This window comes from Lissotriton helveticus, chromosome 2_1 (genome assembly GCF_964261635.1).
Source record: "Lissotriton helveticus chromosome 2_1, aLisHel1.1, whole genome shotgun sequence".
Lineage (NCBI taxonomy): Eukaryota > Metazoa > Chordata > Amphibia > Caudata > Salamandridae > Lissotriton > Lissotriton helveticus.
The window spans coordinates 1,050,813,271-1,050,836,819 of NC_136059.1; positions in this window are offsets into that span (position 1 = coordinate 1,050,813,271).

A 23,549-nucleotide genomic window follows, 5' to 3' on the forward strand; every position below is an offset into this window, starting at 1 on the left:
AAAGTACGCGAACCGGAGCGCTGCCCGGTCCGCTGTTACAGATATATATCTTTTTTAAACGTTAATTTCTCAAAATCCACTGGAGCACATATATTGAGACCTACAAAAGGCACATCGGGCTACCAGTCCCTACAATTTTGCCAAGTTTCGTGCAAATCCATTCAGCCGTTCGGGCTAAAAGTGAGGCCAACCGCCCTATGGAAAACTCAATGTTAAAAACACGTTTTGGGACCCCCCTTTTTTCTCGACCCCCCCTGGACGAACCCCCCCCCCAATTTTCAGGGGCTGCTCAGAAACAAAATGTGCCATTTTCCTGAAAATTTCAGCCAATTCCGTCCACAAACGCCAAAGTTATTAGACATAGAATTTTCAAAAATCCCATAGAGAAAAAATCCTAACTATATATACCTACTGGCGACCGCCAGTAGGTAATATATATTTATGTATATATACCTGTTTGCATATGGGGCTATGGGAGGAGCAGGTCTTAAAATCCAGTTTGTAGAAACATTGCAGCACCATGTACTGTGCTGGTTTCGCTTTATTGACGATCTGTTCTTGATTTGGAGGGGGTCCTGAGGAAGGGGCCCTTCAATTCATAGAGCAGATCAATGATAAGGATCTCAACCTCCATTTCACTGCAAACCTTAGCAAAACGACAGTATGTTTTCTTGATTTTGAGGTATTTGTTAAGCATAAAAAACTTGGGACTAGAATGTATGGGATGCCTACTGCGGGAAATACAGTGCTCCACGCAAAGAGCCATCATCCTAGACATTTAATACAAAGCATTCCTTGCGTATTAAACGCAAAAAGAACAATTGATGGACAGAATGCAGAACAATGTCATACATTTACCCCAGTACAGAGATCTGGGCCTAAATCCATTGTTTATTTGCTCACCATGCCATTCCAGTTTGGACCCAGCCGTATGCAAATCAGTCTTGACCCTACCCCCAATGGGAACAGTCCAGCCCGAACTGCCAGGCCAGGTCCTCCCTGGACTGGAAACAAGCATCTTAGGGCCGTATTAAATGCATCTGCAGTAGTAAGGAAGATTGCAACATCGCGCAAGCAGCCAGCAGAAATAGGTTCCTAGATAGGGGCTATGCTGCTAATGTTATTGATAAAGCCATTAACAAAACCAAAGCGATTGTCAGAGAGGAAGCCCTTTCATTTAAACCTAGTCAAACTAGTGAGGCTCTGGATTTATCTTCACAACCAACAGGAATGATCCTCACTTTTAACAGACAACATCAGGCACTGTATAAAATACTAAATAAGAACTGGGGCTTGTAAGGAATGACCCAATGTTGGGAGATTGTGTTTCTAAGAAACCTGAGCTAACTTTTAGAAAGGCCAGATCGATGAGCAATAGTCTGGTAAAAGTAGCCCAGAATTGAAAATATAGGGCAACTGGCTTACCTTGTGCAAGGGGTTTTTCAAATGCCCCGCATGTAAAGCGTGCAGATTTGCTAATAACAAAAAATGCTACACCAGCCAATTCAAACCAGATCCAGTACCTATTAAGAAAAGGCTTACTTGTAAGACCAAATTCGCTGTTGATGTGCTGGAGTGTCCCTGTGGCCTACGTTACATAGACAGTACCAAACTGCCGGTACACTAGTGGATATTCCAGCACATAAGAGCCATCACCAACAGAGATTCAACTTATCCAGTGGCTAGACACTTTGGGGAGACTCATGGTGGAAGCCCGGAAAACCTTAAATACTTTGTCATTGACACAGCTTTGCTACTGAGGAGGGGAGGTAACCATGAGGTCCAGTTACGCCTACTGGAAACTAGGTATATTTTGCAACTGGATACAAAAACTCTGTTTGGACTTAATGCAAGTGAAGATTTCCCCACTTGCTTGTAATAAGTTTCTCCAGTGACTTACTTGCACATATCTGTTTTAATATTCTGTCTCTTTTTAACTACTCAGCCCCCTAGTTACATAGTTTTTTAGTCCTTATATTTACAGCACTTAGCACTTTTTGAACTCCTAGGGGTTCAACAGGGTGATACGATATGCATCTACAGCCCACTGTGGGCGTAATTCTGGGTATTAATGTAGTCTAAATACAGCAGAAACGACTTTAGTTACAAACCAGTGAAAGAGTGTAATTAATTGACACTCTATAACATTGCTATTTTTGCACGGTGTTTTATATTTGCAGGATCCAGTAAATTGTTGCATTTTATTAGACTCAAATTAAGTTGTTAAATGCATTGGTATTAATTATCCTAATATTATTTATAATTATTAAATATTTAGTGATTCTAAACCAACAATTTTGTATTTTTACCTGTAAGGTGTAAATCTACTTTGTATCTAGTTGTGATGGTCTCATCATTCTTCTATGTCTATGATGTAGCAACTTGTGTGATCATGAGTGAGGCACTGGCACTTTAAATTTCAGTAAGGCACCACGCAACGTGTCGTGTGGTCAAGGCCTTTGGGGAGGCCGAAATGCATTATGGCGGCGGTGCAGGGTAACAAATAAATACATTTTGAACCATAAAGTGGGCCCGCGTTCGTCTGTTCCAGAGAAACTGGTTGTTTAGAAGCGAAGCAGGTGAGATATATATATATTAGGACTTTGTTTCTATTCAAAAAGTGTTTTTTCTTTTCCCAATAACTTTGGCGTCAATTGCCGAATCTTCGCGAATTTTTCAAAACTAGAGGGGCGCTCAGGTCCGCTCCTATCTTGAAAGTTTCGGGGTGATTCGGCAAGCAAGAGCCGAGATAAAAGGGGGGTCTAAAACGTGTTTTTTCCATGTTAATTCCCATAGGAAACTTTAGACACGGTTACAGCCTGAACTGCTGAACGGAATTACACCAAATTTGGCAAAAAGGTACCCCTTATTTCAGACAAAAGTTTTTTTGTTAAATGGTGTAAATCAGTTCTGTAGTTCCTGAGAAATTAAAAATATAGAGATCGAAAAAACATTGCCCATGGGAAACTTTAGACACGGCTACAGCTTGAACTGCTGAACAGAATTTCACCAAATTTGGCATAAAGGTAGCCCTTATCTCAGAAAGAACTCTTTTTCTTAAATGGTGTAAATCTGTTCAGTAGTTACTGAGAAAATAAAAAAATACACATTTAGATATATAGAGGCACGGAATATCCACGCACCCTGCCGATCACAAGCTGTATTCTTATTGACTGTCAACACTTCAAAACAGGAAGTGTTGGCAGCCATCTTGTGCCTCAGTAGAACCGAGGCATAAGAAAAGAGAAAAAGAAAAGCACAAAACAAGAAAAGAGGGCAGGGTAGGAACACCCTAATCCCCTAGGCCTGCTCAGGGGGCTCCACAAGGATCCCCAGGGCCCAAAAAAGCATTACAAAAAAATATATCGGCAAAATCCACGGAGTATCCGCGGATCCGGCCGGGAAAATAAAAAAATCTGAATCGCGGGCTCTCACGCTTCCTTAATATTTAGCCCCCAGGTGAGCCAGGTCCGGGGGCAGTGAAAAAAAAGTGTGCTGCGTTGCAGAGAGGTGTAAAAAGGGGCGTGGCCTCATTACACCTCTCTGCAACGCAGCCCCCTGGCCCATACTGGAGGTTCCTGGTGGGCTAGTTGGCCCCCAGGGACCCCTAGTATGCAAAGGGAATTAGTTCCCCCTCTGCAAAGTGCCAGGGTGCTGCTTTGCAGAGAGGTGTAATGAGGCCACACCCCTTTGTACACCTCTCTGCAACTAAGCCCCATGGCGCATATTGGAGGTTCCTGGTGGGCTAATTGGCCCCCATGGACCCCAGTATGCAAGGGGACTTAATCCCCCAACTTAGAACGCGCTACGGGGCCCGTTTGCACAGTGGTGAAGGTAGGGGGCCGGGCTTGAAGTGGTATGTGTGCAAACATGCCCTGTGGCGCGTTTTAAGTTGGTGAATTAATTCCTCTTCAATCCAGAGGTCCCCTAGGGGCCAAATAGTCCAACAGGTACCTCCAGTAAGCGCCACGGAGCTGCGTTGCAGAGTGTTGTAAAAAGGGGGCGTGCCCTCTGAACACCTCTCTGCAAGGCAGCTCCCTGGCGCATACTGGCGATGATACCTGGTGGGCTAGTTGGCTCACAGGGGACCTCAGGATTGAAGAGGAATTAATTCCCCAACCTAAAATGCGCCACAGGGCGTGTTTGCACACATGTCACTTTAGGCCCCGCCCCCTTCCTTCACTATTGAGCAAGATATTCCTCTAAAATCAGCCGAACTACGAATTCCGATTTACTCACCTGTTATCACGAGAGACGTCAGTGCTGCATCTTTGAGCCCAGTAAGGACCCTGAAAAGTAAATCTAAGCGTACTTACCAGTAACTTGTATTTCCTTCCATAGGAATCTATTGTGTGGTTTTCACCAGAAAAGTTTCTGTGTCTATTTTTGAAACGTACAAATATACCTCTAAAATCAGCCGAACTACAAATTTACTCACCTGTTATCAGGAGAGTCCTCAGTGCTGCATCTTTCAGCTCACTACTGATCCTGAAAAGTAATTCTAACCATACTTACAGTAACTTGAATTTAATTCCATAGGCTAACATTGACTGGTTTCACTTGGAAATTCTTCTAAGTGTGGAGTTTTGGAAGTTTAATAAATTCCTCAAAAATCAGCCGAACTACAAACACTGATTTACTCACCTGTTATCAGGAGAGACCTCAGTGCTGCATATTTCAGCCCACTACTGATACTGAAAAGTAATTCCAACCATACTTCCAGTAACTTGAATTTACTTCCATAGGCTAACATTCACGGGTTTTACTTGGAAATTTTTCTAAGTGTGGAGTTTTGGAATTTTAAAAAGTTCCTCTAAAATCAGCCGAACTACGAATTCCGATTTACTCACCTGTTATCAGGAGAGACCTCAGTGCTGCATCTTTCAGCCCACTACTGATCCTGAAAAGTAATTCTAACCATACTTACAGTAACTTGAATTGCCTTCCATAGGCTAATATTGACTGGTTTCACTTGGAAATTCTTCTAAGTGTGTAGTTTTAGAGGTTAAAACAATTCCTCAAAAATCAGCCGAAATATGAATTCCGATTTACTCACCTGTTATCAGGAGGGACCTCAGTGCTGCATCTTTCAGCCCACTACTGATCCTGAAAAGTAATTCTAATCGTAATTACAGTAACTTGAATTTCCTTCCATAGGATATCATCGCCTGCTATATAATATATATATAAATTTAAAAAATATTTAAAAAATTAACTGGTTTCACCTTAGAAATTCACTGAAAAAAACATAGGTTGCAGCCACTTTATAGTTAGGAATTAGCATTTAAAAAACCTTAGAAATTCACAGAAAAAACCATAGGTTTCACACATGTAATAGCTGGACATTTCACTCATACAAAACCATTGAAATTCCCCCGTTATAGTTAGTTCAGCTAACTATAACTCGCGCGCCCGCAATGCACTGCTGATTACGTCCCATATTACATCACTCATGACATGGTCAGTGACATCACTCATGACATCACTGATGACATCTCAAATGACATCACTGATGACATCATCCTTGTGAAAGAGTGGCAGACCTCCTCTCAGCGTAATATAACCCTTGATACACACATTCAAAAATAGAAACAAAAATTTTCAAAAAAATGGAAATATCAATACCATTTAGAACAACCTATTCAGTAATTCCAAAATCTACATACACATCCACTCATTCACCAACAGTTCTATATAGTCACTCATACACGTACTCACTCCTCATATGTACTCATACACCTATACGTCCTGTTACACACCAACACTCATCCATAGAGTTACTCACACACATACCTTCACATGCAAATAAACTATCAAACATCCATTTATTTGCATATACAGATATACACACACCAGCCACTACACTTACTTTTACAGAAACGTACACATAATCTCTTAAACAATCACTTATAGAAACACATACTTATTTATACAGAAACTCGTCCAATCTCTCACTCTCATATATAATCACTTATATACATCAATACTCACATATACTAGATTAAAACATATGTAGTTACTCATAAAGATACTATTGGGACAGTCATTCACTCACTAACACACCCATACACACACTCATCCACCCATACAGTCCTGCACACATGCTGTCTTCAAAACACATACAAAGAGTGAGTCACTCATTCATGCATCTATGCGCTAAGTAATATCCCCACCGAACCATACAGACACTCATACTGATACTGAAAAAAACAACTAAATATCCATATACACACTCTTGTAGCTACTTATCAACCAATGCAGCCACTTATACACAAAGTGAGACACTGATACATATATTAAAATATTTAAACATTACTCGCTAATACATGTTTTCACTAAGATACACTTAATACGTCAGTTATACAATCAATTTTACAAAAAAACATCCATTTAGACACTTGTTTACTCATTTATTCTTCCTTCGACCTTTAGATATACATATATAAGAAATATTTATTTTTCAGAAAGACACACATTCACTGGATGATGTCATCAGTGATGTCATCAGTTATGTCATTTGAGATGCCATCAGTGATGTCATGAGTGATGTTACTGACCATGTCCTGAGTGATGTAATATGTGACGTCGGTATACAACGTTTACAACGCAACTTTTACAACGCACTACCATTACAACGAAACTTTTACAACGCAAAAACTATTACAACGCATACATTTATAACGCATGTTTTTACAACGCAGATACCTTTACAACGCATACCATTACAACGTAAGTATTGGTAAGTATATAATTATATTTAAAATGTCATAGGTTTGGGTTTTTGGGTAAAGGGGTATTTTTAGGGTTCAGGGCTAGGTTTGTGTTTTTGGGTAAAGGGGTATTTTTAGGGTTCAGGGCTAGGTTTGGGTTTTTGGGTAAAAGGGTATTTTTAGGGTTCAGGGCTAGGTTTGGGTTTTTGGGTAAAGGGGTATTTTTAGGGTTCAGGGCTAGGTTTGGGTTTTTGGGTAAAAGGGTATTTTTAGGGTTCAGGGCTAGGTTTGGGGTTTTTGGGTAAAAGGGTATTTTTAGGGTTCAGTGCTATGTTTGGGTAATTGGGTAAAGGGGTATTTTTAGGGTTCAGGGCTATGTTTGGGTTTTTGGGTAAAGGGGTATTTTTAGGGTTCAGGGCTAGGTTTGGGTTTTTGGGTAAAGGGGTATTTTTAGGGTTGAGGGTTAGGTTTGGGGTTTTTGGGTAAAAGGGTATTTTTAGGGTTCAGGGCTATGTTTGGGTTTTTGGGTAAAGGGGTATTTTTAGGGTTCAGGGCTAGGTTTGGGTTTTTGGGTAAAGGGGTATTTTTAGGGTTCAGGGCCAGGTTTGGGTTTTTGGGTAAAGGGGTATTTTTAGGGTTCAGGGCTAGGTTTGGGTTTTTGGGTAAAGGGGTATTTTTAGGGTTCAGGGCTAGGTTTGGGTTTTTGGGTAAAGGGGTATTTTTAGGGTTCAGGGCTAGGTTTGGGTTTTGGGGTACAGGGGTACAGGGTAAAAATTCATTAAAAATAATGTTAAATTAAAATAAATTAAATTAATTTTAATTAATTACATTAAAAAAAATATTATATACTTACCATTTTGGGGTACAGTGGTACAGGGTAAAAATAAATTAAAAATATTATTAAATTAAAATAAATTAAATAAATTTTAATTAATTACATTTAAAAAAATATTATATACTTACCAATACTTACGTTGTAATGGTATGCGTTGTAAGGGTATCTGCATTGTAAAAACATGCGTTGTAAATGTATGCGTTGTAATGGATTTTGCGTTGTAAAAGTTTTGTTGTAAAGGTAGGCGTTGTAAAAGTATGCGTTGTAACGTCATACATCCTGTGACGTCATCAGCAGTGCATTGCGGGCGCGTGAGTTATAGTTAGCTGAACTGACTATAACGGGGGAATTTGAATGGTTTTGAATCTGTGAGATGTCCAGCTAATTATAACATGTGTGAAACCTATGGGTTTTTTCAGTGATATATATAGTTGCTCCACTATCTTTTCAGGTTCTCCGAGAAGAAGAAAAGCAGCACCCCTGGAGTTCATTGTTTCATTGTTTGAAAAGAAAGAAAGATCTAACCAGGATGAACGGAGATTTAGGCTTATAACGACATACTCTTGTGACTCAAACAGGTTGAGGTCCTTAATGAGAAAACACTGGCATGTCTTAAACACCGACAATATCATTGGCCCGGATATACCTTCCACTCCTATGATAACTTTCAGGAAAGCTAGATCTCTCCGAGACCAGCTAGTACATAGCCATTTAGACCCAGTTGTGAAGAAAACGGGGTTGTTTAAAGAGGCTAAAAGGTTCTTCCCCTGTGGAAGATGCAAAGCCTGTGCCTTTAGTAGACAGATGCTGTCCTATGAGGTAAAGGGATGCAAGGGAGGTAGAAAGATCAATAAATTCATGTCTTGCCATACTAGCCATGCCATATACTGCTTACGCTGTCCCTGCAATCTTAACTATGTAGGTAGTACTATCAATCCGGTCAAACTAAGAATTCTTGAGCATATGAAAGCAATTGCCAATAAGGATTTTTCCTACCCAGTCGCCCGACATTTTGCGTTTAAGCATAAAAGCGACAGAAACCTCCTTCAATTTTTTTGTTTAGACCATGTAGCTGAACATCTAAGGGGAGGTGATAGGGTACAGAAACTTAGGATACATAGTGGATTTGCAAACTAAGGTACCTGGAGGCCTCAACAGCGGGGAGGAAATGGCAGCACACTTGGGATAGATGTGACATAGATTAAGAAATGTAGCGAACTGTATACTAAGTAACCCATTGTCATCTGGGATTGAGTCTTTCATGTAATTTGCGTGTATTTTTATGTGTATTCCCATATCTTTTCAGAATCTTTCAATGAGTGATAATGCTGGTAATTTTTCATGTATCTTAAGATGTATTTTTGAAATAGTCGAATCATGCATGTTCCTTAAATTCTATCATTGGGGAATGTCTTTTCATTGTTTTAGGGGGGGGAGGGGATGTGAGAGGGGTTAATGAGAAGCAATGAAATGTTGAAGAGAGATAGGAGAAATTTGATGTCCCATTTGTAGACCAGGCTTTAAACAGTCTTTGAGGAGGTTGTATGAGATCTGATGGGAGGTATGAATCAACTAATGCATCGATTGATGCAATTGTTTTCATGAGGGATTTAGCAACCCGGTTGGATTGCCATAGCCAATCCACGGCAAAATAGTAAAATATAACAATGTCGTCTAGATATGCATTTGTTGGATCATAGAATTTTCAACTGAAAGCCAACTTGATGTAAATGTTTATAATTGGCGCTTACCATCGTGTGACTCGTGCCAATATCCCTCGTGTGTATTGACCTCCTGCGCCTGATCTAAAAAGATCTATACCGACTCAGACATTGACTTTTTTTATTGTATGTATGAGGGACTTAGCAACCCGTCAGGGTTGCCACAGCCGATCCACGGCGAGATAGTAAACAATGACGAATTTGTCTTGGTGCGCATATGTTTGACTACAGTTAATTAATGTACTGTTGTTTATAACTGATCACTTCTGATGTAAATATCACATTTACAAATGGCGCTCACCATTGTGTAATTTGCGCGATTGTCCCTCATTTGTGTTGATCACTAATGCCTGATTAAAAGATGGAGCCGCGCAGCGCGTAAATGTTTGACACCGAGGAAGGGAGTTATCCCGAAACGCGTCGGTCTTGGAAATAAATATTTGCCTTTGCTGAAAAACCAGGAGTGCTGCTTTTCTTTTCGGACGACTTGAAAAGATAGTGGAGCAACTATAATTATCACGGTACACCACTGTGCTGCAGCACCCGCCCCAAGAGTGACTCGCTGTTTGGTGTTTCTGGAGCAGTGATATATATATATATATATATATATATATATTCACTGAAAAAACCATAGGTTATAGACCATATATAGTTAGGAATTAGCATTTAAAAAACCTTATTTTACTCACACAAAACCATTAAAATTCCATATATAGTTAGTTGCACTAACTATATATTGCGCACCCGCAATCCACTGCTGATCATGTCACATATTACATCATTCATGACATGGTCAGTGACATCACTGATGACATCACTGATGACATCTCAAATGACATCACTGATGACATCACTGATGACATCATCCAGTGACTGTGTGTTTCTGTAAAGTTTAAATATGTTTTAGATATTGAAGAATGAGTAGATGTATAACTGTCTGGACGAAGGATTTAGTAGGTGCATGACTGAATGTATGAGTGAGTGATTAAATGTGTCTCACTGAGTGCATGGGTTAGTGACTAAACTGTCTTAATTTGTGCATCATTATGTCTGTTGTTCTGTAAACTACTGCATGTGTTGATCAGTAGCTATATGATTAACTATATGGGTTATTGATTGATTGTCCAAGTATTTGTATGGGAGACTGAGTGTGTGTGTGGCTGGCTGGGAGGTGTGTGACTCTGTGCAGATCAATGTGTACTTGTATCAATGATTGTATAAGAAAGTAAGTATGTGTTACTATATGTTTGAAAATGTAAGGTGCTCTATGTTTAACTGTATAGACAAGAACATGGAAGTGTGATTGATTCTTTACAGGACTGACTAGGTGTGTGAGTAACTCCATGGATGAGTGGCAGAGTGTGAGTGTCTGTATAGGTGTATGAGTGCATATGATAGTGTTGTAAAGATGAGTGATTGTATGTATGAATGATTGTATGGGTGAATGAGTGAATGTGTGTGTAGACGTAGGAATCAGTGAGTACGTATGTAGTAACTAGTATTGGTGTGTCAATGGTTTCAAAAATTATACTCTGTATTTAACACTGGGTGAAACAGAGGTTATATTAAAATGTGAGGAGATGCATTGTATTGTCACATGAATGATATCATCAGTGATGTGGTCATTGATGTCAAATGAGATGTCATCAGTGATGTCATCAGTGATGTCATTTGAGATGTCATCAGTGATGTCATCAGTGATGTCACTGACCATGTCATGAATGATGTAATATGTGACATGATCAGCAGTGGATTGCGGGTGCGCAATATATAGTTAGTGCAACTAACTATATATGGAATTTCAATGGTTTTGTGTGAGTAAAATAAGGTTTTTTAAATGCTAATTCCTAACTATATATGGTCTATAACCTATGGTTTTTTCAGTGAATTTTCAAGGTTTTGTAAATGCTAATTCCTAACTATATATGGTCTATAACCTATGTTTTTTTCAGTGAATTTCAATGGTTTTTTAATAGCAAATATCATAAGCTGTCGAATGTCAAGTACGTGGTAAGTGAAAACATTTTCGTGTTTATGCACACTGATCTGCTTTGAATGGTGCCCCCCCCCCCCTCATTTCTATTAGGAGTACTCTCTCTTTGCAGATAGTGAAAGGTAGTTAACGCAGGCCTTTGCCCCCGTTGTAATCCGTCGTGCCTGCTTCTCTCTCCATTTGATTGATTGTTATCCAAGTATTTACTGTTTTAGAATTAGTTCTCTTTGGTTCATTCTCTATTTACAAACAAACACAGAGTCGCAATACTCTGTTTAGTCTTTTCAGATAACGAAAAATCGTGTAAAAAAAAAGAAAAGGAATCGAGCAAAATCAGTAGGCCACTAATGGGATCTCTTTTTGACCTCGCTAAAATAGAAACATTAGGAACAACCCCTCATGACAAATACAAAACTAGTGAGATGAACTGAACTCCACACAATGATGGCTGCAAAACAGCTCGGCTCCGCCACCCACCCCGCCCAAAATAACGATAAAGAGCGGCTGCCATGATTGGTTGCGGAATGGCCACAACGGAGCTACGAAATGGTGCTGCTCTCATGCTAACCCCAGCTTCGGTCTGTAACATCCAGAAACACTGTAGACTACCAATTCGATCAGTTCCGGTAGCGCCCCAATGTAACCCGGTAGAGAAGAACTAGCCCTCCCCTCTTTGACTGATGGTTCTTGTTGCCTGTCCCTTCTGTTGTCATTTAACAGAACTATTTAGCCTGCTGAAAGGGGTTGTGTTTCGACCGCTGGTTGGTGGAGACATTTTGACTATATTCTGGACCTGCGTTGTCGCGTAATGCGTCATATGACGCGCCGCGTTAGCGCATCCGGAAGTCATCCGGGGCGCGCAGCGCGTAACGTAAGCATAACAAGTCATGTGACTTGTTAATAAAACTTTTCATTGGTTCATTTTACTTTTCTTATTCTAATGATGAAAGCCTTGGTCATATCACCTAAAAATTACGCTTTTAATTACTTCCGAACATTATTTTCTCTTAAATATATGTTATAATGTTCCAGGCTAATGTACTTTCCCGGAAATTTTACAACTGTCCTGCAAGTAAAATATATTCTTTTTTCGAGAAAAAGAGCGTTTCTTCGTCCCATGACGGAGCCGTTGAGCAAAAGAGGGTCGACCTGCTGTCTTAGTCGCCGATACGCCTGAATATGAGATTCTTATCGATCACTTTATGTTGCAGGAATAGAAAACACAACAGCCCTTGACCATTTATCTTTACTGCGTTCCTTCGTATTATACCTTTTACCCTTCATGTAATTGGTCTGCTTTATTTCACTTGCCTTTTAATGATTCTAAAACAGTGACTATTATTAAAAACTTTACCAATGTATACACTACTACCATGTTTTCTTTTAAAAACCTTTATTGTGAAAATTTCATTATACAAATACGAGCCTATAACCACGTGGGCCTGCCACGGAGCAAACTGTAATCGTATATGAGGAATAGACATTTACACTGTAGAGGAACGTAACGGGCGGGCCATTAGGTTGCAAAAACTAAGGTGTCTAACAGTTACGGAATCGGTGGACGTACATTTTATAATTAAAATACGACAGGGCCAGTTACAATAAAATTATCTAGATATACATTTGCGGGCAAGTACCATGGGTGACGTTAATTCGAATTTTCAACAGTACAGTAATCAATAACACATCAGAACTTAATATCAATAGGGATGTCGAAATATTCAATCAATTCTCGTCCCCGCCCGCCATGTGCTTCAAAACTGCATACGTATCTCGTGATTTCAAGGTTCTGCAACCAGTACACAACAAGGAGTTACGAGTCCCATTTATTCCGGCGCCATTTTGGGCGAGGACGGGCAGGTCCAGGATATAGTCAAAATGTCTCTACCAACCATCGACTATGATGATGTTCATATGCTGTATTTATTAGAGTAACACTCATCTGCCCACATGAAATTAATTTACCACAATCTAAACATGTCATTTTAATCTTTCCAAAGTTCTTCTAAATATTTGGGACCGTTTCCCTTGCCTCTGAAGCTCTCAGTGCCACTTCTTTAATGAATGTACTAGCAGGTCAGGGGTTCTCCTCCAAATCTCTCTTTTATGCAGCACTATAATTAATTGGTGCCACCTCTCCATATGACGATGCATGGTATAGTTACCACAACTATATTTTTTTTCGGTTCCTCTGGAGAGTTCATCGTGGCAGATGAAGCGTGTAACATACCGGGCATTTACCTTTTTTTGCATGTACAGGAAAGGAAAAAAAAATCGAGCGTCCGAGTTCTAAGGTGTCCCAGGGCCATTTTAGTGGACCAGGCCCAAATCCAAAGAACAGCCATCTCACAGGCTAATGGGGCGACCCACGCCGAGTTTCAGCATTGTAGGATGACCACACAAGTACAGCAACTTGCTAGACATCACCTCGGTGCCATCCGGATCTCGGCGCCCCACTGCAGATGAAGTGCCTCTCAACTATGAAACCACCACGGTGACATCCGGATCTTGGCGCGTTGTGCTGCCTTCGGCCTATTCGCACATCGGTCCGCTACTGACGCCATCTCACAGGCTAATGGGGTGACCCACGCCGAGTTTCAGCATTGTAGGATGACCACACCAACTTGCTAGACATCACCTCGGTGCCATCCGAATCTTGGCATCTCAACGCCTAGTGGTATCTTCCATACAGAAAATATTGTTACGCTGCCTTTGGCCCCATTCGCACATCAGTCCGCAACTTAGACATCACCTCGATGCCATCCGGATCTTGGCATCTCAGCGCCTTGTGGTGTCAGTCAGAAAATATTGTTGCGCTGCCTTTGGCCCCATTCGCACATCAGTCCGCTACTGACACCATCTCACAGGCCAATAGGGCGCCCCACGCCGACTTTTACCATTGTACGATGGCCACACCAGTGGCACAACTTGCTAGACATCACCTCGGTGCCATCCGAATCTTGGCATCTCAACGCCTAGTGGTATCTTCCATACAGAAAATCTTGTTACGCTACCTTTGGCCCCATTCGCACATCGGTCCGCAACTTAGACATCACCTCGGTGCCATCCGGATCTTGGCATCTCAGCGCCTTGTGGTGTATTCTCTTCAGAAAATATTGTTGAGCTGCCTTTGGCCCCATTCGCACATCGGTCCGCAACTTACACATCACCTCGGTGCCATCCGGATCTTGGCATCTCAGCGCCTTGTGGTGTCTTCTACTCCGAAAATATAGTAGAAAATATTGTTGCGCGGCCTTTGGCCCCATTCACACATCAGTCCGCTACTGACACCATCTCACAGGCCAACAGGGCGCCCCACGCCGACTTTTACCATTGTACGATGGCCACACCAGTGCCACAACTTGCTAGACACCACCTCGGTGCCATCCGGATCTTGGCATCTCAGCGCCTTGTGGTGTCTTCAAATCAGAAAATATTGTTGCGCTGCCTTTGGCCCCATTCGCACATCGGTCCGCTACTGACGCCATCTCACAGGCCAACGGGGCGCCCCACGCCGACTTTCAGCATTGTAGGATGGCCACACCAGTGCGGCAACTTACTAGACACCACCTCGGTGCCATCCGGATCTTGGCGCGTTGTGCTGCCTTCGGCCTATTCGCACATCGGTCCGCTACTGACGCAAACTCACAGGCCAACGGGGCGCCCCACGCCGACTTTCAGCATTGTAGGATGGCCACACCAGTGCGGCAACTTACTAGACACCACCTCGGTGCCATCCGGATCTTGGCGCGTTGTGCTGCCTTCGGCCTATTCGCACATCGGTCCGCTACTGACGCAAACTCACAGGCCAACGGGGCGCCCCACGCCGACTTTCAGCATTGTTGGATGGCCACACCAGTGCGGCAACTTACTAGACACCACCTCGGTGCCATCCGGATCTTGGCGCGTTGTGCTGCCTTCGGCCTATTCGCACATCGGTCCGCTACTGACGCAAACTCACAGGCCAACGGGGCGCCCCACGCCGACTTTCAGAATTGTTGGATAGCCACACCAGTGCGGCAACTTACTAGACACCACCTCGGTGCCATCCGGATCTTGGCGCGTTGTGCTGCCTTCGGCCTATTCGCACATCGGTCCGCTACTGACGCAAACTCACAGGCCAACGGGGCGCCCCACGCCGACTTTCAGCATTGTAGGATGGCCACACCAGTGCTGCAACTTGCTGGACACCACCTCGGTGCCATCCGGATCTTGGCGCGTTGTGTTGCCTTCGGCCTATTCGCACATCGGTCCGCTACTGACGCCGCCTCACGTGCCAACGTATTTTCTCCGCATTTTACACCCTATGCCGCATAACAGGTCATGTGACTTGTTTATAAAACTTTTCATTGGTTCATTTTACTTTTGGTTTCCTAATGATGGAAGGCATGATCATGTGACCTAAAAACAACACTTTTCATAGGATGAAAACTTTTTTTTTTTCCCAAACGATGAAAGCCCCACCTTGTTTCTGGATGTTTCAGACTGAAGCTGGCGTCAGCATGAAAGCACCACCATCTCGTAGCTCAGTCGTGGTCATTCCGCGAGCAATCATGGCAGCCGCTCCCCACCAGAAGCCTGCAGGAGTCGGAGCCCCCAAAACTTTTGATGAATTCTCAAGGCGGAGGGGACGCTTTCGAGAATGGGGTCCAAGACCTAGCAGACAAGCGTCCGATTTCCAAGGTGTCCCAGGGCCATTTCAGTGGACCAGGCCCAAAAAGGAAACAGCCTGCCGCCATTTTGAGAGTCCTGTGACAGCCGCCTATCGCTGCACCGCAAGAGTGGGCGCAACTCAGCTGAATTGCGGCTTTTGACACAGTGGACCAAAAACGGACGGAATGGCAACTGAAACGGTAAAGGGGCGCCCCACTACAACAGATGAGACTCCACCTGGAGAGGCCCGTTCACGCCGCCTCCCCCGGGGCGCTCCACGCCGTTATTCGGAGCAGCATTGTAGGATACCAAAACCAGTGCGGCAACTTACTGGACATCACCTTGGTGCCATCGTTCTGCTGCCTTGGAACTATTCGCGCAACAGTTTGCTACTGATGACCCACCCCCCGCGACGCCCCATGCCGTTATTTGCTGGGTGGCAACTTACTAGACATCACTTTCGTGTCATCTAGATTTCGGCGCGTTCTGCTGCCTTGGAACTATTCGCACAACAGTTTGCTACTGATGACCCACCCCCCGCGACGCCCCACGCCGGAAATCTGGACGTTGTGCTGCGTTGGGACTATTCGCACAGCCGACCGCTACTTCGTTGTTTTTCCCTAAAAATGTTTATATGTTATTACTATTTTTGTTTTCTTGTATATATTTATAAATTATTAAAGTTTTATAATCTTACTACTTTGTCGGAGTGCTATATATTTTTAATGTGACACATAATTGTAAAAACTTTGATGTACAAACAGTCATCCCTGGAATCTTCCGCTTCAGGCTCGGTCCCCTCCCCAATCACAATACAGGATGGTTTTCAGATAATAGCAACGCTTCTGCTGTGACGGATCTCATCGAGTGTGGGCCTTGATCTACTATAACTCCTTTGAAGAGGGGTGATTCTTTACAGCTGTGGCCATAAACTACATCTGCAGGGCTAGCTGATACCCTAGGACCAGCCTGGACAATCGGACACAGAGGAAAAGGAGTGTCAGAGGGTGCGGTAGTGAATAGGGCGAAAGGGAGGTGTCGGGCGGGCACAGGGTGTGATTCTCAGGGAACAGCAGCGCAGATGGGGGAGGTTTATTACCCATGCATAAGACAGAGAGCGGGGGTGACCACTGCCTGGGGGAGATGCTTGCGAGGGTGGGGAGCCATGCTAAGGATCGACAGCGTGCACAGAGTGGGTCTGGTCAAGGCATCTAAAATGGCTGCCGTGCACGACAAAAGTGTGGCATTTGAAAAAAGACAAGATGGCGCAGACAATGTTTTTCAACACTTCCTGATTTCCTTCGAATCGAACGTTAACAGACGTTGGGGCATATTACCAAAGTTAAGCGATATTTATCCCTAACGATGCTTAGCAACCATTTTTTTACCGTCAGAAATTATCGCAGATAAACCTTGCTATTATCAAGGTTTATCGGAAATACGATAAAAAACGACCGCAATGCATTAATATCGCTGAAAACTCAGCGATATTCATGCATTACCGAGCTAATGCTCTTAGCCATGTTATCCACCTCCCATTGGATAACATGGCTAAGAACTGCTCAGGGCAGGTGGTAGCTTTTGGAGATATTCGCCCTTATCTCGAATATTTCCAAAAGTTGATAATAGGAGATAGCGATGTTAGCGACTGTTTCCAGTCGCTAACATCTTGGCATGCCCACTTTGCATGTCATTAGTGATAAATATCACTCACATGCAAAGTGGGGCCCAAGATGGTCGCTATCTTCTACTAGCCGTCGCTAACTGGTGTTAGCAACAGCTAGGTAATACACATATAATTTTATCTCCGCGAAGCGGAGCGCTGTTACAGATATATATCTTGTTTCTGAACGTTAATTTCTCAAAATGCACTGAAGCACATATATTGAGACCTAGCAAAGGCACATCGGGCTACCAGTCCCTACAATTTTGCCAAGTTTCGTGCAAATCCATTCAGCTGTTCGATCCTACCGAGAGACAAGATGGCGGCCGCTACGGACTGTTTGGAATGTTTACAGACACCGGAGAGCCAATCAGCTTCGCTTCGCAAAGCTCCGTAACGCGAAAAGTACGCGAAGCGGTGCGCTGTTACAGATATATACCTTTTTTTGAACGTTAATTTCTCAAAATCCACTGGAGCACATATATTGAGATCTAGCAAAGGCACATCGGGCTACCAGTCCCTACAATTTTGCCAAGTTTCGTGCAAATCCATTCAGCTGTTCGATTATTATTATTTTTATTTTTTTTTGCCCCGCGGGGCCCTTTTAAAACCTCCACATCAAACCTAGGGGGTGAGCGACAATGTACTATGCCCCCTTATGGTCATTTGCCCCTTCGCTTTGGCCTCCTCTTGTCTCTCGATCCTACCGAGAGACAAGATGGCGGCCGCTACGGACTGTTTGGAATGTTGACAGACGCCGGAGAACCAATCAGCTTCGCTTCACAAAGCTCCGTTGCGCGAAAAGTACGCGTAGCGGAGCGCTGCCCAGTCCGCTGTTACAGATATATATCTTTTTTTGAACATTAATTTCTCAAAATCCACTGAAGCACATATATTGAAACCTACAAAAGGCACATAGGGCTACCAGTCCCTACAATTTTGCCAAGTTTCGTGCAAATCCATTCAGCCGTTCGGGCTAAAAGTGAGGCCAACCGCCCTATGGAAATTAACATGGGAAAAACGCGTTTTGGGACCCCCCTTTTTTCTCGGCCCCCCCTTGACGAACCCCCCCAAAATTTTCAGGGGCTGCTCAGAAACCAAATGTGCCATTTTCCTGAAAATTTCAGCCAATTCCGTCCACAAATGCCAAAGTTATTAGACATAGAATTTTCAAAAAACCCATAGAGAAAAAATCCTAACTATATATACCTACTGGCGACCGCCAGTAGGTAATATATATATATATATATATATATATATATATATATATATATATATATATATATATCAGCAGTGGGTAAGAAATTCCAGGAATTGAAGGCTTTGGCAGGAAATTAGTACAACCTGCCCTAACATGGATCTTGATTGTAGATTTAAACCTAAATTTCTTCCATGAACCTGGAAATCAGTATTGGGAACAACCACGAGGTTAATGCTTCTGGGAAATGTAGTCTTTGTCAGGAGGAAAAACATCTTGGCCATTACAAAGGAGAGAGTACGTACATATAGCACAGAGTCAGAGATCAAAGTCAAATGTTAGAAAGGGTTCACTGACAAAATATCAAAGTTAGAAATATAAAAGTAAAAATATAAATGTAAAAATATAGAATGCAAAAATATTAACTCCCTATACTTAAATAGGTAAGTATAAAAATATCGGAAAAAAATATTAATGTAAAAAATATAGTTGCACAAAATATCAAATTATATATATATATATATATATAATTCACTGAAAAAACCATAGGTTATAGACCATATATAGTTAGGAATTAGCATTTACAAAACCTTGAAAATTCACTGAAAAAACCATAGGTTATAGACCATATGTAGTTAGGAATTAGCATTTACAAAACCTTGAAAATTCACTGAAAAAACCATAGGTTAGAGACCATATATAGTTAGCTGGACATTTTATTGACATAAAACCAATGAAATTCCATATATAGTTAGTTGCACTAACTATATATCGCGCACCCGCAATCCACTGCTGATGATGTCACATATTACATCATTCATGACATGGTCAGTGACATCACTGATGACATCACTGATGACATCTCAAATGACATCACTGATGACATCACTGATAACAACATCCAGTGATTTTTTGTTTCTGTAAAGTTTAAATATGTCTTACATATTGAAGAATGAGTGGATGTGTAAGTGTCTGGACGAAGGATTTAGTAGGTGCATGACTGACTGTATGAGTGAGTGATTAAATGTGTCTCACTGAGTGCATGGGTTAGTGACTAAACTGTCTTAATTTGTGCATCATTATGTCTGTTGTTCTGTAAACTGCTGCATGTGTTGATCAGTAGCTATATGAGTAACTATATGGGTTATTGATTGATTGCCCAAGTATTTGTATGGGAGACTGAGTGTGTGTGTGGCTAGCTGGGAGGTGTGTGACTCTGTGCAGATCAATGTGTACTTGTATCAATGATTGTATAAGAAGGTAAGTATGTGTTAGTATATGTTTGAAAATGTAAGGTGCTCTATGTTTAACTGTATAGACAAGAAAATGGAAGTGTCATTGATTCTTTACAGGACTGACTAGGTGTGTGAGTAACTCCATGGATGAGTGGCAGACTGTGAGTGTCTGTATAGGTGTATGAGTGCATATGATAGTGTTGTAAAGATGAGTGATTGTATGTATGAATGATTGTATGGGTGAATGAGTGAAGGTGTGTGTAGACGTAGCAATCAGTGAGTGCGTACGTAGTAACTAGTATTGGTGTGTCAATGGTTTCAAAAATTATACTCTGTATTTAACACTGGGTGAAACAGAGGTTATATTAAAATGTGAGGAGATGCATTGTATTGTCATATGAATGATATCATCAGTGATGTGGTCATTGATGTCAAATGAGATGTCATCAGTGATGTCATCAGTGATGTCATTTGAGATGTCATCAGTGATGTCATCAGTGATGTCACTGACCATGTCATGAATGATGTAATATGTGACATCATCAGCAGTGGATTGCGGGTGCGCGATATATAGTTAGTGCAACTAACTATATATGGAATTTCATTGGTTTTATGTCAATAAAATGTCCAGCTAACTATATATGGTCTCTAACCTATGGTTTTTTCAGTGAATTTTCAAGGTTTTGTAAATGCTAATTCCTAACTATATATGGTCTATAACCTATGGTTTTTTCAGTGAATTTTCAAGGTTTTGTAAATGCTAATTCCTAACTATATATGGTCTATAACCTATGGTTTTTTCAGTGAATTTCAATGGTTTTTTAATAGCAAATATCATAAGCTGTCGAATGTCAAGTACGTGGTAAGTAAAAACATTTTCGTGTTTATGCACACTGATCTGCTTTGAATGCTGCCCCCCACCCCTCATTTCTATTAGGAGTACTCTCTCTTTGCAGATAGTGAAGGGTAGTTAACGCAGGCCTTTGCCCCCGTTGTAATCCGTCGTGCCTGCTTCTCTCTCCATTTGATTGATTGTTCTCTTTGGTTCATTCTCTATTTACAAACAAGCACAGAGTCGCAATACTCTGTTTAGTCTTTGCAGATAGCGAAAAATCGTGTAAAAAAACAAAAGGAATCGAGCAAAATCAGTAGGCCACTAATGGGATCTCTTTTTGACCTCGCTAAAATAGAAACATTAGGAACAACCTGTTGAAAATAGCAATGTGTATGTACATAAGCGGCGTTCATTTGTGTTCACAGTACCCCTTGTTGATTGTTTGAATCGAGCATTGAATTGTTCGAAGTTGGTTCTCTTAAGGATCTTCTCTGCCTGCAAACAAGGAAGAATAGGAATATTCTCTCTCCCTTTGCAGATAGTGAAGGGTAGGTAACGCAAGCCTTTAACACGTCGTACCTATTTCATTCCTCATTGATTGATTGATTGTCCGAACATTGACTGTTTGGGAATTAGTTCTTTTTGGAGGTATTCCCTGTTTGCAAATAAATGTAGGAAAATCTTTGCAAGTAGTGAAAGGGTAGGTAATGCGGACCTTTCTCCCCCGTTGTAATCTGTCATGCCTATCTACTCCCCACTGATTGATGCACCTGTTTCACCCGGACCATTTACTAGAGATATCTGGCCCAACAAGAGAGTACCCCTAGTGAAAAGGACATATGCAATAATAACAAAGTGATCACTGTATCCTGTTAACAGAAACTTTAGCATGAAACAACCTGGAAAGAAAAGAATAGGAAAACGAAAATCAGTAGGCCACTGATGAACTTTTTATTAAATAACAAACAAAGAAACGATAACAATACGTAATGATAAAACCTATTATTGTCCTAGAAACAAGAAACGTTAGAAGTAAGCCCGTAATAAGAAACCTGAAAACATCGCCCCTCACTGCCCCAAAACGTGTCTGTCCCACCGCCTGCCACGGCCAAATAACGGCAAACTGGGAAAGATAGAAGTCAGCAGACATCCGCCCCATTCTAGAAACTTCCAAAGGGCAACAGGTTTTCGGCTACGCCCAGCCGGAAGCAACACATATAAGGCGGGTCCTGCTGCCACGCCTCAGAGATCATCACGTAGGGTGTAGCCGGAGGAGAGGCCGAGGCCGAGGCCAGCGGGACCCGGCCAGGGGGATTGACAACGCTGGAGAGTTGCAGGGGGGGGAATGTCCGTGTCCTCGACCCTCCCCTCTCTCTCCCAGTCCGGCCGCGGTGGCCCTTGACAGTTTCAGGTAGTCCCGCCACATTCTCTACCAGTCCGGCCACCAACGGCCGGGGCCGATGGGATCCGGCTGCAGCCGATAAACCAAGGAACCCGTTCATGGGGCCAGAGCAAGGGGCGTCCGGCCGACATCCACCGGAAGCCCGGCCCGAAGACGGACGGGACACTTCTTCTTTCTTGAATAATGGCTTTGACAACACTGGGGGGGATGTCTTGCACATGCCTCGGACCCCCCCCCCCTCGTCCTCATCGCCTGGTCCGGCCATAACAAATCTCAAGCGAGACGCCGTGGGGTGCACTGGGAGGGAGAGACGGTGCGAACAGGCCTCTCCCGCCTCCCCAGTGGAGGCTTCCCACCTGCACCCTCAGCGCTCCAGGCGCCCGGAAAAGGGTTCTTCCACTGTGGCGATGCTGCAACGTCTCGCCCGGCAGGGTGGAGCCCGGCCGCTCATTTGACCCCGCGATCGCCAGTAGCTACCGAACTCTCAAAATGGCGATCGACGTGGCAAGAGCGGGCCCAGCATAAAGAAATGGCCCGGTCACTGGTTGACTCCACCACAGTAGTCCTCCACGACCTTGAAGATTCTAGAGGAGCCGCGGGAGTCTCCGACCCCCGCAGACACCCCCGATGGGGAATGACTGCCATGATCGCCCGTGGAGTGACGAAACTGTATCCGCGGGACGTCGGCGCTCCCATGCTGGCGCCCGCCTCACTTTGAATTACTAGAATCCTGCAAACCTCAGTTCCGGTGAAAGCACACTGTGACCCGGTAGGAAAAATTGTTGCACCCCCTCCCCTTTTTGACTGATAGTTCAAACCACCGATCCTTTCCTTTGCCCTTTTACCAGAACTTTGGACTGCCTCCCCCTCTTTTACATTTTCTAGAGAAAACAAAACATTAACCACTACATTAGCATAGCAGTTGACACCAGAACTGTTTTCAAATTGAAAACCAACAACATCTTCAACAGAATCCTTTTTGTTTCTGCTGTGACCCTGCTACAGCACAGGCATTGTCCCCAGCAGTAATTCTGCAATGCCGGTAAGAATACCTGTGGTGCCTACTGGACTCACTCACCCCCGCGGCGCCCCACACCGTTATTTGCTGGGCGGCAACTTACTAGACATAACCTTTGTGCCATCTAGATTTCAGCGCGTTCTGCTGCCTTGGAACTATTCGCACAACAGACTGCTACTGACGACCCACCCCCAGGCAACATCTTCTGAATTTTCATAATTTGAAAGAACTAGTAACATGTCCTCATCAGGAATTTCCTCATGAAAAGTCTGCAATGATGATTCTT